The 15,629-nt window shown below is 48.1% G+C and overlaps 1 protein-coding gene across 5 annotated transcripts in view; it reads left to right on the forward strand.

The window, feature by feature from the left end:
• LOC142568142 (uncharacterized) overlaps positions 1 to 15,629 on the forward strand; it is a 322,514-nt gene that overhangs the window by 263,843 nt on the left and 43,042 nt on the right. The gene's annotated exons all lie outside the window — the stretch shown is intronic.

Raw genomic sequence — 15,629 nt, forward strand, 5'->3', positions numbered from 1 at the left:
GGAGGGCGGGACACAAACTGCGAATTAAGCTTATCTCCTCTGGCAACAGCGATGGACATTTCCTTTAGATCGTTTTTAATTTGTATTCCGTGTTGAACACTCGGTCGATCACTCAGTGCCGAGCTCGCTAGTCATTACCGTTCTGGCCTCCGCATAAAATGCACGGAACCAGGGCCTCGGAGATCGGGTGTCGTGCAGTGTTCGTGCAGCCTTACCCGGAGGCAATAACTAATCAGTAGAGCGCCACACGGAACATACATACATACATACATACATACATACATACATACATACATACATACATACATACATACATACATACATACATACATACATACATACATACATACATACATACATACATACATACATAAGCATAACATACGTCTAGCATGACAATGATAGTGCATGAATTTGACTTAGTCCCTTTCTTCTTCGTTGTGCCAGCCTAATGTCATATTAAATTTGCTGTGCGGCTATGGTTGTCCTCATTTACCCTCTAATTTCCACCATTGTGTTGTTTGCTGGACATTGCAAGAAAGAAGAAAGAAAGAAAGAAAAGCTCTTAAAATATCCTAAGTATTCACTCGCGGTAACTGCGTGACATCTATACGGCGATCATCCAGCGACACGCATATTCAGAAATGTAGACACTAATTTATACAGTCGAAACAACGTAACAGAATGAGGTAGTTCCGAATGCAGAACACATTTATATCCCCTAAAGAAATATTATGTGACCAGCAGGCAGCACAGCTGATCACGACACGAACATAGAGAAATACAAAAAAATAAGAACAGACAGAGTGTGAGAAGTGGTTGCATATGCCCCACCTGCATAAGAACAGACAAAAAGAAAGCAGTTCATTTTGCCATCTCCATGAAGGTACGCCTAATCGTAGAAAAATGCACGCATTACCCACCGACCCCGTGGTGGCGGAAAGACTGCAGCGCCAGATTTCCGTCTAGTAACCTTAGCAAAATGCTCTATTTCCGAAACATGGCCGCGGGATTTCGCGCGCATTTTTTAGATCAAAACCTGCGCTGTTAATCTTGGAGGCCATGCACGGAAGTATACCGAAACGGGGCACGCCGCGTCCTTGGCGTTCGTTCTCGCTGGCTGCGAATGGGGGTTTCAGCTTTCGCCGAGGAACGGGATGAAAGGGGGGGGGGGTGCAGTGATGATGGCGGCGGAGAGAGAAGGGACGGTGCTCTGCTCAGCGTCTGAGACTCGACACACGTGAGTCACGGCTCTGCAGCGCCAGACACGCCCGAAATAAGAACAACCGTATCTCGTGTCTCTGTGCGACAGCGGGTGTCGCCGCGGTCTGTAGCTGCACCGGGTGAGGAGGTCTTTGCACGGGCCACGAGCTGTCTGGGCGACACACGGCGTCACTGCAAAGCATTGCATCTTTGCCGGGTCGTTATATTATGCATAGAGTTTCCTACTAAAATTACTAGAGGCAACTCTGGCGCTGTGGAATATAGTATACAATAGCCATGATATGGCTAATAATACAGCTAATCGAAATGGGGCCCCTCAATATCCCTTCTTCTGACACACACACACGCACATATACGTGTTGGTTACGTTTTATTATTTCTCCAATTTTCAAGCGAATCTTATTTTTTTTTTAATTCATAAAGGCAATGATGTCTCTGCGCACATGGATATTAATTGCGAATTGTACCGATTAAAAAGGAAACATTTTACTGAAGATTATCGATACGCGGAGTCATAAAGTCGTTTGAAGCCAGAATGACGAAGTTTAGGCGAATCCATGTGTACAGGCCATCATTCCCATGCTGCCTGATTCGCCGAGTCGCCTACCTTCCAGCTCTTGGAGTGCTATTCTGGACATCGTCAAATTCCGCCATATCGTCGAATTCAGTAATTTATAGCCAATCAGACAGGCCGTAGCTGTCCTCTGGGCCAATCAGAGCTGACAATATGATGGTGAACCATGGTGAACACTATGGCTGACTGAGACGAAGCCCAGAATAGCACCCCTGCGTATACATCAGCGCCAGATTTCCCTGCAGTAATCTTTATAGGACGCTCTCATGATATTGGTGCTCCCGGATTAAAACGTGCAGCGTACACCTGCCATTATTTAATTATTCCATGCGGTATTGAATACAGGACCCTCGCATGAGTGGCTTTATGCGCGATTATTGTGTGCAATAACAGGCTTAAGCTATAAATACAGAATAAGCGAGCAGTTGTTTGCGCTTATTTAGAATACCTGGCGGATGCGTCGATTCCGGCCCATACAGACAAAACGCGCGCGAACGCTCTGATAAACGAGAGATACAAAAACTAAACAAAATTTAATAAGAGGACTGTACTAACAGCCGCAACACGAACACGCGGGGGTCATCGTGTGTACCGCATGTGGTTTTCAGTGCGTGGTGGACGAACTAAATGTAAGACGCGCAGAAACCCGTAAACCGGAAAGCAGCCCGACCTCCTAATTGCCGCGGCTTGTACTACGAGAGACCGGGCGACGTTTACGACAGCGCCCCATTTACATTCCCTTGAATGATCTTCCCTATCTGGCGATAAGATAAACTGCGGCCCGGCATCGTCGTCTGCGCTGCTTCGCTGCGCCATAGACCGCCGCTGAGTAGAGTACACATAAACGCGCGCGCAGTCTGGCTTCGTGGGTGGCTTTGGCTCGGCTCGGTCAGCTTGTCTGCGTTTTATCTATACTCCTCTGCCTACCAGCTACAGCGCATGTACCCTTCTCGCAGCTATCCTGACCCTCCGAGTGCCAATGCGTGTTGCGACCCGATTTCTTTGAAAGCATTAGTTCGTTTTATTTTGTTTTGTTTTGCCTTATACACGTTCTTCATCTTCCTCTTATGACCGCTTCTCACTCTTGCGCAAGAAAAAAAATAGAAAGAATAGAAGAAAGAAGAGACGGCCACGCCGCCTTGTTCTGGGAGATGATGGCAGGCCTGGCCCGATTGCCTGATTCGATTAGTCGGCGAAGGCGGCACTTTGGATGGCGCCAATGTCCCCACGTTCCAATATAGGAGCAGTATGCAGGCGTGAGAGACGGGCTTAGACCCGTCAGGGCGCGGCCTTCTATAAGGGGCGCTGTTGGAACAAGGACAGCACCCTCCTCGTCGTTACCTTAATGGCCGAACAGCGAACGGAAATAGTAGATCTGGATTAGAGCGGGAAAATTATTAGTGCTAGTAGTATGTCAAAACACTGACTGAATTGGTTCGGCGGGGCAGTAAACGGACATACGTTACAGTTAAAGGTTATTACTCTACTTTGGAGGAGCAGGAGGACGAAAAACATTTATTGAGAAAATAGAAACGACAAGCAGGTGTCTTTCTGCTTGTGTTTGGAAGTGTCACTAATATTGTCGGTTAAAAAAAAAGGGGGGGGGGGGAGCGGGGGATCACTCGTTGTATTGTATAGAGAAAAAACGCAAGTTTCTATATTCAAATTTCGCGCTAACTGAATACGCCGATTACGTCGCGCTGTGTTGTCGTCACGGATTTTGCTTAATTTCTCATCGTGTGGCTCGTTTTTCTACAGGCGCAAAAATATATATATATATATATATAAAGAGAAGATTGGGCCGAATAATCTGTTTCTTCAGTTAATCCCCCCCCCCCCCCCTTAATGAGTAAACCTAGCTGTAACTCGCCTTGGCCAGACGTTGCGAAAAAAAAATTGAAGTCAGAGACCACTCCGGAGACTACTCATCCGGATAGACTCAAAAGAAACAAAAACTTCAACTTCCAAAAATCTGGTGACCGCTCAGCACATCCTAAGGGAATGCGAACGTATTCACCCAGCGAGACCTGCAGGTGACGCACACATTCCAGAAGCGCTCGGTTTTAAAGTGTATGAAAGCATCAACCGGTTAGCAGCCTAGATAATCGAGAGACTGTTAGAGTATTGGTGGAAAAACAGCAGGGAATAGATTGATACTACCGAACCCGCTACAGGCACACGTAGCGGTACATGCAATGTAGATCGAGAAGTTTTAGGCAAGAGTGAAAGAAAAAGACGATTAAGGAGATGAATACAAAAATGATACACTGAAAGGCATACCTCATTAGCTCAAGCAGGCTACGTGGCTATTTATCATCGCCACGTTTCAAAGGGGATACCAATAAGTCATCATCGTCAAGGTCACACATAGCTGGTCAGGTTTCTCATTCTAACATTCTTTCAACGGTGTCCTTTAAGAATAAATACAAAAAAGAAAGAATAACTCTCATTACGAAATTAGTCTCTTCCGTACGGGGTGCTGTAGTAGACAAGCTCCACGTCTATAAACAAAAGGCCATGGCGCAGGCAAAGAGAGTATAGAGGGTTACGTTGATATTTCACGGAATGCCGCGTTGAACAACAAACGTCGCCAAGTGATTTCTGAAAGGTTGGCTAACCTTATTATCCGCGAAATTTCGCGCCAGTAGGATTTGTCGGTTCTCCACTCTCGTTCTCATTCTTTTCCCTGCGACCCGCCGTGGTTGCTTAGTGGCTATGGTGTTAGGCTGCTGAGCACGAGGGCGCGGGATCGAATCCCGGCCACGGCGGCCGGATTTCGATGGGGGCGAAATGTGAAAACACCCGTGTACTTATAGGTGTACGTTAAAGAACCCCAGGTGGTCCAAATTTCCGGAGTCCCCCACTACGGCGTGCCTCATAATCAGAAAGTTGTTTTGGCACGTAAAACCCCATAATTAATTATTAATTGTTTTCCCCGCACGGAATTCGACAGCGGCGCTACCGCATCTTCGTGACGTCACGTTCTGCAGCTTCTCTACACAGTGCAATTAACACGTCTGCGCGCGCGCGCTGCTAATCGTCGTGTTCCTAGTGAACAGCCGTGACCAGCATCACTTTTCCCGTCAGTGAAACGGAACGTGTTGCTCCTCCCTCCTCTCACCGGCTAAGCCGGCGTGGCCAGTTCAATCTACGTCACGCCTCTTAGCGGATCCGCAAGTACGAATCAGACGCGTTCGACCGCTGCATGCACGGCATGCATATATGTGTACGGCCTCACGTGGCATATACAGTCGTCGTGCCTCGAATACATGGTGAGCCACTGAGGCAAGCCGGCGCGTGACCCGATTGCGGTCGTGTATTGTACACCTCTTAACACGCGCCGCGTGGCTTCGCTCGTGAAAGCGGATTTTCGCCGCTCCTTATAACGGTCGCCTGCGCTCCGTATGTCGATCTACACACTTCGAGGCCATCTGACTCAGGTCGAGTGCGCGGTTATAAGACGCCGCCCTATACAGCCTATGCAGCTTTCATCGCCGCCTTCTTAAGTGTGAGAACACCATCAAAGTAATCCCCGTTTATTGACCTATTTCGGCATCTAGAATCTTTGTTCTTTTTATTTCGTAGACACTACTTTTTTTTTCTTTGGTAGCGCCCGAGTCGATTTCCTTCGGCGTACGGAAAACGAAAACGCGCCCCTTCAACGGTTTCGTGCTTACCGCGGAGCTGCCCCGACTCGCAGGTAGCAGAGATAAGGCACCTGTTACGGAACGCTGCCTCCATCCATTTTCTGTACTTTTTTTTTTCATTTCTTTGTTGGTGTGTTTCTTCTTATTTTTCGAGGCTTTTAATGCCGTGGCAAGGTCGTGCTGTAACCGCCGGTTCTGCGTTCGCCCGAAGGTCGCTTCTTTAAATGAGCTTTCTCCACTTTCCGCTCAGCGCGCGTTTTCATTGCTGCTGCGTCCGTATACCGAACCGTCTGCTCGTCGTCTGCATGGAAAGTGAAATAATTCGCAAACGCATAAGAAGTTATTGCCATAGAAGACGACATCGAGTAGCAGGGGCACTACGTTTCCAATCGGAATTATACTGCGTATACAGCTACGACATTAGCATATAAATTGTGCAAATAAGCCCACATAGATAGTGACGTATATTGTAGCGTGCACGCTCTACTATAGGCATCTCGCGTGTACCAGTACTGGAAATCGTAGCGTCGTTTAATCGTCATCCTCACTGTCAGCATCAGCATGTTTAACTCATCTGCAGAACGACTGCACTCCCTGCAGGGATCACCTGTTACATCGGTCTTCCGTCGCCCGAATTCATCCTTAGCGGGCACTATAAAACGAAACATTGTACACGAGTTCACACTTGATGAAGCATTATTTCGAAACTTATGTTTCCGTTCGTTTGGTGGCACATGGTGTTCTTACGCATAGCGAAAAAAAAAAATGAAAGGCCGAACTTGTTTCTCTTGAAACCGGAATGTCGGCACGTCAGCGTGAAATCACAGATTTCAGGCTGCCTTCCTGCTATATTTTGGCCGCTTTGGCTCAGGAAAAGTCCGCTAAACTTGTTGAGTATTTGGTTTCGTTGCAAGACAATGTGATCATGCCCTAAACATAAATGCGAGTAGACGTCAAAATTCATTACGTCACGGCCAGTTGTGCAGGAACTTCCAAGGGGAAGTCAGCACCTGTCTTTTGGATTTCCCTATTTTTTTAGCTAAGCGTCCGCTCACACTTTCGTGTTGCCCTTTGACATTATAGAGAGGAGTAGTTTAACGCTACAGCTTGACACGCTATTCGCACGTTGCGTCTCTTTAATGTTGGCCAGTTTCCCAATCCTTGCGCTTCGTATAATCCTCTGCCGGCCTCGATCAATTGCGTCGTGTGTGTCGCACGCCACAAGAAAAAAAAAAGTGAAGAAAAACGCACGAACGAACACAAGATCGACTCGCAGGCGCGGATTAAGAGCGATGAGAATGTGGGACAGCGGCCCTGATTCACCGGAGTCCTTTCCTTATTTTTTTTTTTGTATATTGCCGATAGCTTCACTGAGACCTTGAACGACTGCGATTGCAAAACTAGCGCATTCGGGCGCTGAGCTTAATCAGCGACCGTGCGTGTGACTCGGCCGAAACGATGTGGACGTCGCCGAGGTTAACTGTATACAGCGGTCCCGACGAATCGCGCGTTCCCCAATTAAACGCTTCCGGGACGGTGTCATTCGTAATCGCCGCACCTAGTTAACGCGAAGGAGCCGCGTTATAATTATTGCGCCCCACTGCCATATCGTATGATGACGTACGACCGCTGGACCAGAAAGGTACACACGGTATTAGGCTGTAGTGATGACACGCATGCAACAGACAATATATATATATATATATATATATATATATATATATATATATATATATATATATATATATATATATATACGTGTAACAAAGATCTGGTAAATGTCGATATTATATGCTTATATGCCTGCGTAGCCGTTCCACCGACTTTCTTCTGCGACCTGCGGGTGGGCTGTCGGACACAGCTGTCCCCTACGCGTACAGACTGTGCAATTACGCGTACCTCTAGCTCCGTCTTGTGGATAATTCGGCGTACAGCTGTTGAACGCACTGGGCGCTCTTCTTCTCCTATCTTCCGACGCTTCGCGCTACTTTCAAGGACGGCTTACCGTGCCGCCAACGACGCTTTCGCCGCCGGGTTAAGTCCTTGCGTAATCCGGGCTTCCGTGCGCTTCGCTTCCTTTGCGCCTCCACGACCGCCGAATGCTTCTCGGCGCGAGAGCGTGTATGCAAATGCACGCCGCGTGCTCGCCGCCGCGATATTCCCGCTCCAAATGCGCTCTCGCTGACACATCTTCAGGGCTCTCAACGTGTGTGGGGAAATGATGCCGCGTGATACGGCGTAAGCTTCTGCAGTTCTTGTGCGCCGAGTTAAACCGCTGCGTCAGACGAATCCGAAATACGCACTGTATGTATGGGTCGTGGAAGCGGATGGATCGGCGCTGCGAATCCGTGATACCGGATAAATGCGTGCATTGGAGGTTGATGCAGTCGTTCGATACGTGCACCTCACACTGTGACACATTGTACAGTTTCGAGAGCCATCGAGGATATCGCGTGCTCGAGGGCACAAATTTGCTGCTTCGATCAGTTACGCTCGAAGTGGTTGGTCCCACTATCACATGATGGACGAGAAAGGGAACCGGGGGGCACTCGGTTTTGTTAGTGGCGAGGACAATCATGTCAAGCCATCAGATAATGAAGCCAAGGAAAGCGTAGGGGCAGTTATTTGTAGTTTTTAAATGAAGTGTAAGTATGACTATAGCTGAAACGAAATGAAAATGGACGGCAAAGCAACTTGCCGCGAGTGGGAGCCTAACGCACGCATCTTCCCGCGGGATGAGTGCAGTCCCGTGAGCCTGCAAAGTCGGCTTGTCTAGTACACAAAAGCGGAGGAACGTTGGCACGATATTGGCTATGCCATACACAGGACGTTGCTGCGTAAAATAAGCGTTTATTCCTTATAACCCCGTTGGGAAGAGTTCATGTGGCTCAGTTGTTCATTCCAAAGCGTGACGTTAACGCGAGATCGACAATATGTACTTTCTTCTTTCTTTTTTATTCATTCTCATGAACGCTGCTTGATCGGTGTTATAGCACTTTGTCTATCTAATCAATTTACATGCGGATCGAAAAACGTTTCGCGCGTCGCCTAAAAGGCGATGCGCGAAACGTCACGCTTTCGTTCTCCCTTCTTCATTCAACTCGGGCATATCTCTCTTCGCGATCGTGCGTATTTGTGGCCACGTTGATCTTACGCTCCCCAGTGCACTGCCTAATGGGCGGTCTCCAAATATTAGGCGCCCAATGTGATGACACGTTATCGACCGTGTTGGCGAAAGGACGCTAGAAGTGTGTACACGGAAGAGTACACGGTGGCTTGGCCTCTTTTTGGAAGGCGCTATTTCTAAGCACTCCCCAACCTCCGCACTCGTGTTGCGTTCTTTGTTTCTCCCATTTCTAGCCTAGCTGCGGCTAATCCGCCTCGTTGCGGACGGAACGCGACCCTATATTAAAGGATGCGGCCAAAAGCAGAGAAGAGACGGTACATGCATATATAACGCTCGTTTCCGCGAGGTGTGAAGCACTGTGGCAACCGGGCCTCCTCCGCTCCTTATACACCGGCGGCACGTCGTAGGTGCGATCGCGCGCGCGTAATCACCTCTTCTATGCGGCAGAGTCGGGGCAGCAGAAGTTGCGCCACGCTGATGCCGCGTGTCCGTTGCGCAATCCCGCTGCACCTGTACACCTCGGCGTACGCCGAGCCCATTGCCAGTTGCGCCAATCTGGTGCCAAGGTCGCGGTGACCCCATCGGCACACGCGCGACGATGGCACGCACTGTGGGTGTATACGCGATCGAGGTTGCTTCGCGCGTGGTATCTGTGTCCAGCCAGCGCCTCCTAAAAAGACTTGTCCAGCTGCGCGCCTCTTCTCGAATCATCTGCGGAGAGGCTCCGCTGCAGAGCGCGACGTTCGATCGCTTGCCGGCGGTTCCAAAGTTGCAGTGCGACAGACAATGGCGAAATGCGAAGACGCTCGTCTTCCGACAGGCACTCCGCGTGCCATCCCGTGTTGGGGGACGTGCTTCCGGTGGCATGTTGGACGGCTCGCTGCAGAGCACTCCGACAGTGTTGCGAAGGTCACGTATGGCACTTACTACACGAACTTTAGTGAGACGTTAGGTTGGCTCTAACGGCAGTGATGATGACTGATTATCGCTATTAGACCTGCGTATTCTCGTAGTACTGCCTTGCAGTGGTCTTTCACTCGAATATGTGCCAGAACTCTGCAGTGAAACGTTCTGCCGAATATGCCACGTGAAATCGACGCGATCTAGTTTCGAGAGAGTAAACGAGTCTCGACATGTAACATCGCTCTTTCCAGGCCTTCACCGGCACTTTCTTGGCGGATCGAGATTACTTATTTGCTCAGAAAATGAAGGTCAGTCTTTCGCGCACGAACTTCGCGTTGAGGCTGTGCCACTAGATACGTCGTGCCGACGTCATGAATTTCGCTGTGTTTCCGGATTAGGACTTGTCTTGCGTAGCATCTGCAGCCCTCAAACGTTGCTAGGCTCCCTCTTTGTACGCTCTCGGATGATATAATAATATTTGGGGTTTTACGTGCCAAAACCACTTTCTGATTATGAGGCACGCCGTAGTGGAGGACTCCGGAAATTTTGACCACCTGGGGTTCTTTAACGTGCACCTAAATCTAAGCACACGGGTGCTTTCGCATTTCGCCCCCATCGAAATGCGGCCGCCGTGGCCGGGATTCGATCCCGCGACCTCGTGCTCAGCAGCCCAACACCATAGCCACTGAGCAACCACGGCGGGTCTCGGATGATATGTGTGCATTCTTTATGTACTAATAATCGCAGTGTTTACTATAGACGTTCCTAAAATTAATCGCATATCGCAGGCAGAGTACGTAGTCTCGGACGATCACTTTCGGCGATATCACTTTCAGTGCGCGTTGATTGGCTGGTTGAGCAAAACCGGTTGAGCCGATTTGCTGATTGGCTGGTTGGGCAAAACCGCTCGAATCATTCCACGTGCCGCGTACTTCGTCATGCGAAAGCCAAATCCCAAAAATAGTATCCCCAAAAGTGATCGTCCGAACATATACGTCCCCGGCTGGTGCTGGAATTTTGAGATTATTTCTCCGCCTTTATTGTTCTTTTGCGTATACCTTCTTTTGTACAAATCCTGCTATCGTGATGAAAGCAGCATGTTTTATACTCCGTAAGCATAACTTACCAATAAGGCCTTAAGTATATTTGTCTTTAGACGTCCATTTAAGGTACAGGTTCTCGAGATTAATTCGCAGAACCAAACCACAACGTTTCCCTTACAACCGTGACGTAGTTTCCAGAAGCCCCATGAAATACGAGCTTAAGAAGCACTGCGGATGGAAGGAAATGCATTAGGGCGAAACGGCCACCGTTTTCAGCTTATTTACGTGAACCACGAAGATGACAAGCGTATCCGCCACGACTTATGCACAGCGTTGACCTCTTGCAAAAAAAAAATACTTTGCCGCAAGGACGCCAAGACAGACAGAAACGACAGATTCCGCCGATGATAATTAAGTCCCATGGAGCTGTCCTTGTTTTACACTGTGTTTAGTCCGCATTAAGCTTCAGGCTACGCGTACTTCAGTCTTCTTCTTTTTCTTTTTTTATTAGTACTCCAGATCGTACGGCATCAGCAAGTTCACAAAATTTATCGTGGCCTCGCAATGAGCACTCTATACCACCGATGTAGGCAGGCTACGGCACGGAAAGACATGATCGCTGACAACGCGCACGCAACATTTGTAATTCGCCGTCTCGCCTTGTGCCTTGCATATTTCGCTGCTGTTCACCAGTCGATGTCCTGCACGCGCGCTCGTGCAAACATATCCAAGAACTCGGTGCGCGAGCGTTGGATAGTATCGTGAATATCGATCTCACATTTTCGTGCGCAACCGTCGCCTACGGCAACTTCGGTGCAGTTAAGCACGGCGGCGCCAAATATAGAAAAGAGCCCGCATATGTCCTTGCCGAAGATGGAAAATGCAACGATATAGGTCACTGCGAGCGACGGTGAGAGTTTAGAAACGTCACTGATTGCGAGTAATGCTGAAGTCGTCGAGGCACCGCTTTCCGATTTACATACGAGTTCGTCGCATGCACCGGGAATTGAGGCGGATATGCATAGGTGTGGTTCAAGCACTCAACGCGCGAGGTAACGATTGCGATAGACCATTGTTGTTGTCTGCTAGCGCAGCCGTGATATAAATTTAGCTGGTCGCTTTCGGCTGGCTGTTGCTTTTGCGGGACATTCTTTTTTCCCGCCAACTCGAGGCTACTGCTCGTTCTTCAGACGGTGATTAATCAACTGTGTACAGCGCTTTTCTGACTCAGAAAGCCCACCCAGGCCTGGTTGCACTCCAATATTGTTGGCCGTCGTCGTGAACCCGATTCGGGCTTGAAAACTTTGTTCATTCCACCCGGATTTGGTCGGTGGCTGTAGGCGCTTGAGAACCTGTTCGTGCCTGACGCGATCGACTTTCGTCGAAGTGCTCGTTATCGGGATGCGCTGTGTGGAAAAGTTATAAAAGGAGTTCAAATAGGATGTGCCGGACAATTTCCCATTGTTCTCGAATTCTTCTTGTACATAGGTAACTATAGGGCTTCTTCCAGTGTCGTTAAGCTGTTGTTCCGTCATCGCAGTTTCTTCGTAGATTTATAGAACGCTCGGTAATGTAGACTGCATCTTTGCTGTGACTGTACGCACGCGTCGAGAAACCCCCAAGTGGTCGAAATTGATCGGAAGCGCTCCACTGTGATGTTCTTCTCAGTACAGACGTTATGGAAGATAAAAAAAAAGACAAGAGTACAAATTGTAAAGCCCCAGTAAGTTCGAAACTACTATAAAACGTGATGCGTGTTGCATTATACACACACGTACACTCTTAAAAAAAAGAGAGTCAAAAGAGGGTCACGACTACCTCGACTCTCTTTTTTCAGTCGCTGACTACCTTTTTTTCCAAGGGTAGTCACAAAACGAAGTCGGGAATGACGCATGAAATGGATGACTCCCATGCTGTTTGAAGGGAGTCAGTGAAAGGCACATATGATGTTATAGGTTGCAGTGAATGTGGATTCGTTGGTTCACTCAATCAAATAACTGAGTGACTATACCAAAGGAAAGAGCACGGTATGTAACAACCCGAGTTCAACTCTATAGCCGCAAAAAGTAAAATGCGTTTCATGCAGTGCTGTATTACAGCATAATCAGGATAGCAAGAAAGGCAAATTGTTTTTTTAATTTTTCAGTAAGAAATAATTGAAGCAGGGTGGTACAACACCAAACTCCAAAAGTAATAACACTGGTTGGTATATTTATGCAACGCACTGTACATTAATATGTATTTTGTACATAAAGATACCTTAAGGGGGGGGGGGGAGTGCATGAATATTGATTGCCCATGCACAGAATGGAAAAAACAAGAAAAAAATACAACACGAATATACACACAACGTCAACAGAACACAAACTGTGAAGTACACCCACTTAGAGTTCATAACATAAAGCTAAGCAAATATTACAATTTTTAATGAAACCACTAATTCACATCTGGGTACCACTTTCCCTGCCAGATAAAGATCGAGGAACTCTGGTAATACCTCATCTTCTGGCTGCGCCGCACAGACTACATTGCGCTTAGATACCTTACGTGCTTATCGATGTCTCCTGAATTCAACAAGTCCCATCTTGTCTAACAAGAACAGAACCTCATCCTGAGCCGCAAAAATACCTGCAATCTGTCCAAATTGTGGGTCGTCTGCCTTACCCGTCGTGGTTGCTCAGCGGCTATGGTATTGGGCTGCTGAGCACGAGGTCGCGGGATCGAATCCCGGCCACGGCTGCCGCATTTCGATGGCGGCGAAATGCGAAAACACCCGCGTACTTAGATTTAGGTGCACATTAAAGAACCCCAGGTGGTAGAAATTTCCAGAGTCCTCCACTACAAGTGCCTCATAATCGGAAAGTGGTTTTGGCACGTAAAACCCCATAAGTCAATTTCGTCTCCCTTGGTCATTAAAAGCACATCTCCCACATGGTATGCCATTTGCGGCATAGTGACTGACTTCGCCTGCCATACGTTACCTGCAGGCAGGCGCTCCTCAATGCACGTATGTAAAACAGATCTTCGCACAGGTTTCAGGACTGACATGGTGTGGCATTGGTTGAAGACAATCTCACGGAATTCATAGCTTTGAGAAAGTTGGTGAAGCTCTGCAAGTGTTTTACGCATGTTTTTGAAGTTTTTCATCTTTGATGCCTTGAACCTCATACGCCAGATTTGTTTGAGTGGTCCGAAAAGAGATCATGCGTGGGTAGTGCACAAGGTAATGTAATTTAGGGATTATGCGGGCTTCTGGGTAGCAGGTAACGAATGAACGGAGAAATTCTTGAATTTTCCCCTCCATATAAACAAGAGACTCTGAGGGAAGCTCATCATACAAAAGCATGCCTACAACTTCCCTGAATAGGAGGTAAACCTCCCAGCCTTCGTTTCCCTCTATAATTTTAGAAGCGAAAATCTGAGGTAACAGTCCGAAAAGGCACCACTTCTGTGAAGCAGTGTCCTTTAGAGGGGTATTGCCTCGTACGAAGGCTTCTGTGGGGCGTGGTGGTCTGTCAACGCTTTATATTTGGAATCTACAAATGTTGTGGTCTGTTTGCACCATCATTGCGGCCACAATGGAATGTGCAAACTTTGTGCACTGTTCTGCAAACCCCTGTGCAAAAAAACGTGCAAACGGCTGCTCTGTTCTTGCTCAAATTTTGTAGAGCGATCGCATTTTGGCGTCGACTTTACACTTGGCACAGTTAAGTGCCTTGCTTGTAAGAAAAAAAAAAACGCAAATTTGCCTGTGCCCTTGAGGCTGCAAACAGCTGCCGCAACGGCGCTAGCATAAACCAGTTTCGCCGCCTGCCGTCAGCTTTAAAAAGCAGCGTCTAATGGAGGAAGGTCGCCTGTTCCAGGAGCAGGCAACACGCGGCAGCGCTCCCTGATATGCTGCTTTCTGCAGCTGACGACAGGCGGCGCTACAAGTTTATGCGTACACCATCGCGGCAGCAGCTCGCATTTTCATGAGCGCCGGTAAGTTTGCATTAAAACAAAGATCAGGCAATTAACTGTGCTAAGTGTTATACTAAACGAAGTAGGCACCAAAATGTGGTCATTCTGCCAAATTTGAGCAAGGATAGTGCAGCGGTGAGCGAAAACTGTTTTGCGAACGCGCGCAGCGAAATATTCAGGATCCAGCACATGACTTACGGCTTTCGTATTTACTTCGACTTTGGATTCGCAACTATGAGAAGCCCGGCTATGGCTCTGACGGCACCTTGCTATCTACGGCGGTGAACGAGTATCTAAACGCGAGTAGCATTCCTCTCTTGCTTGCGTTGTGCCTGTGAAATCTGACAGCGGTGGCAGCATGTCGTCCAATCCGCCTTCAACTGAACTCTCGCCGACTGATGCGGAAGGAGCGGTTTGCCTCTTGTTTGCGTTGCGCCTGTGAAATCCGACAGCGGTGGCAGTATGGCGTCCGATCCGCCTTCAACTGAACGTTCGCCAACTGGTGCGGAAGGAGCGGTTTGCCTCTTGCTTGCGTTGCGCCTGTGAAATCTGACAACGGTGGCAGTATGTCGTCCGATCCGGCTTCAACTGAACGCTCGCCGACTGGTGCGGAAGAAGCGGCTTGCCTCGTTTCGCAGGAGCCATCAAAGAAAATCGTGAAGCTCACAGGCGCCCGGAAACTCGCCGACCTCTACGAAAGCCTGCGGACGGGAGGGTTCGTGTACCTGATGACAGGCAACGATCTTGTAATACAGGTGAGCGTAAATGTACTGCGCGTTATGGAGCGCAAAGAGGATTTGGTCATTGTTTGGTTCATTTTATGTTATTTTGTATACAATGTTTTTTGCAATGTTGTTTGCCTTCCTTCCTTATTTTGTGATTTGCCTCTGTATTTACTTTGCCCCTCCCCTCTGCAATGTACAACCGTACCTTGAGGGTATGATAAATAAATAAATATGGGCAAAGTAGCAACAGTATGCGTAGCGGAAATGTCGAGCACGATTAATAACTTCGGTTGCCGCGCTTTTAACTGACAGATCGAGTCTTAGGAAATTGCTCTGTGTCACTTCACTGTGCTGCCAACTACTAATATTTTTGTTTCGTCGCAGCCAATGCACTTGACCTTAAATTGAGAAGTGTAGCGCATACTT

Source organism: Dermacentor variabilis, unplaced genomic scaffold (genome assembly GCF_050947875.1).
Source record: "Dermacentor variabilis isolate Ectoservices unplaced genomic scaffold, ASM5094787v1 scaffold_17, whole genome shotgun sequence".
In the NCBI taxonomy this organism is placed as follows: domain Eukaryota; kingdom Metazoa; phylum Arthropoda; class Arachnida; order Ixodida; family Ixodidae; genus Dermacentor; species Dermacentor variabilis.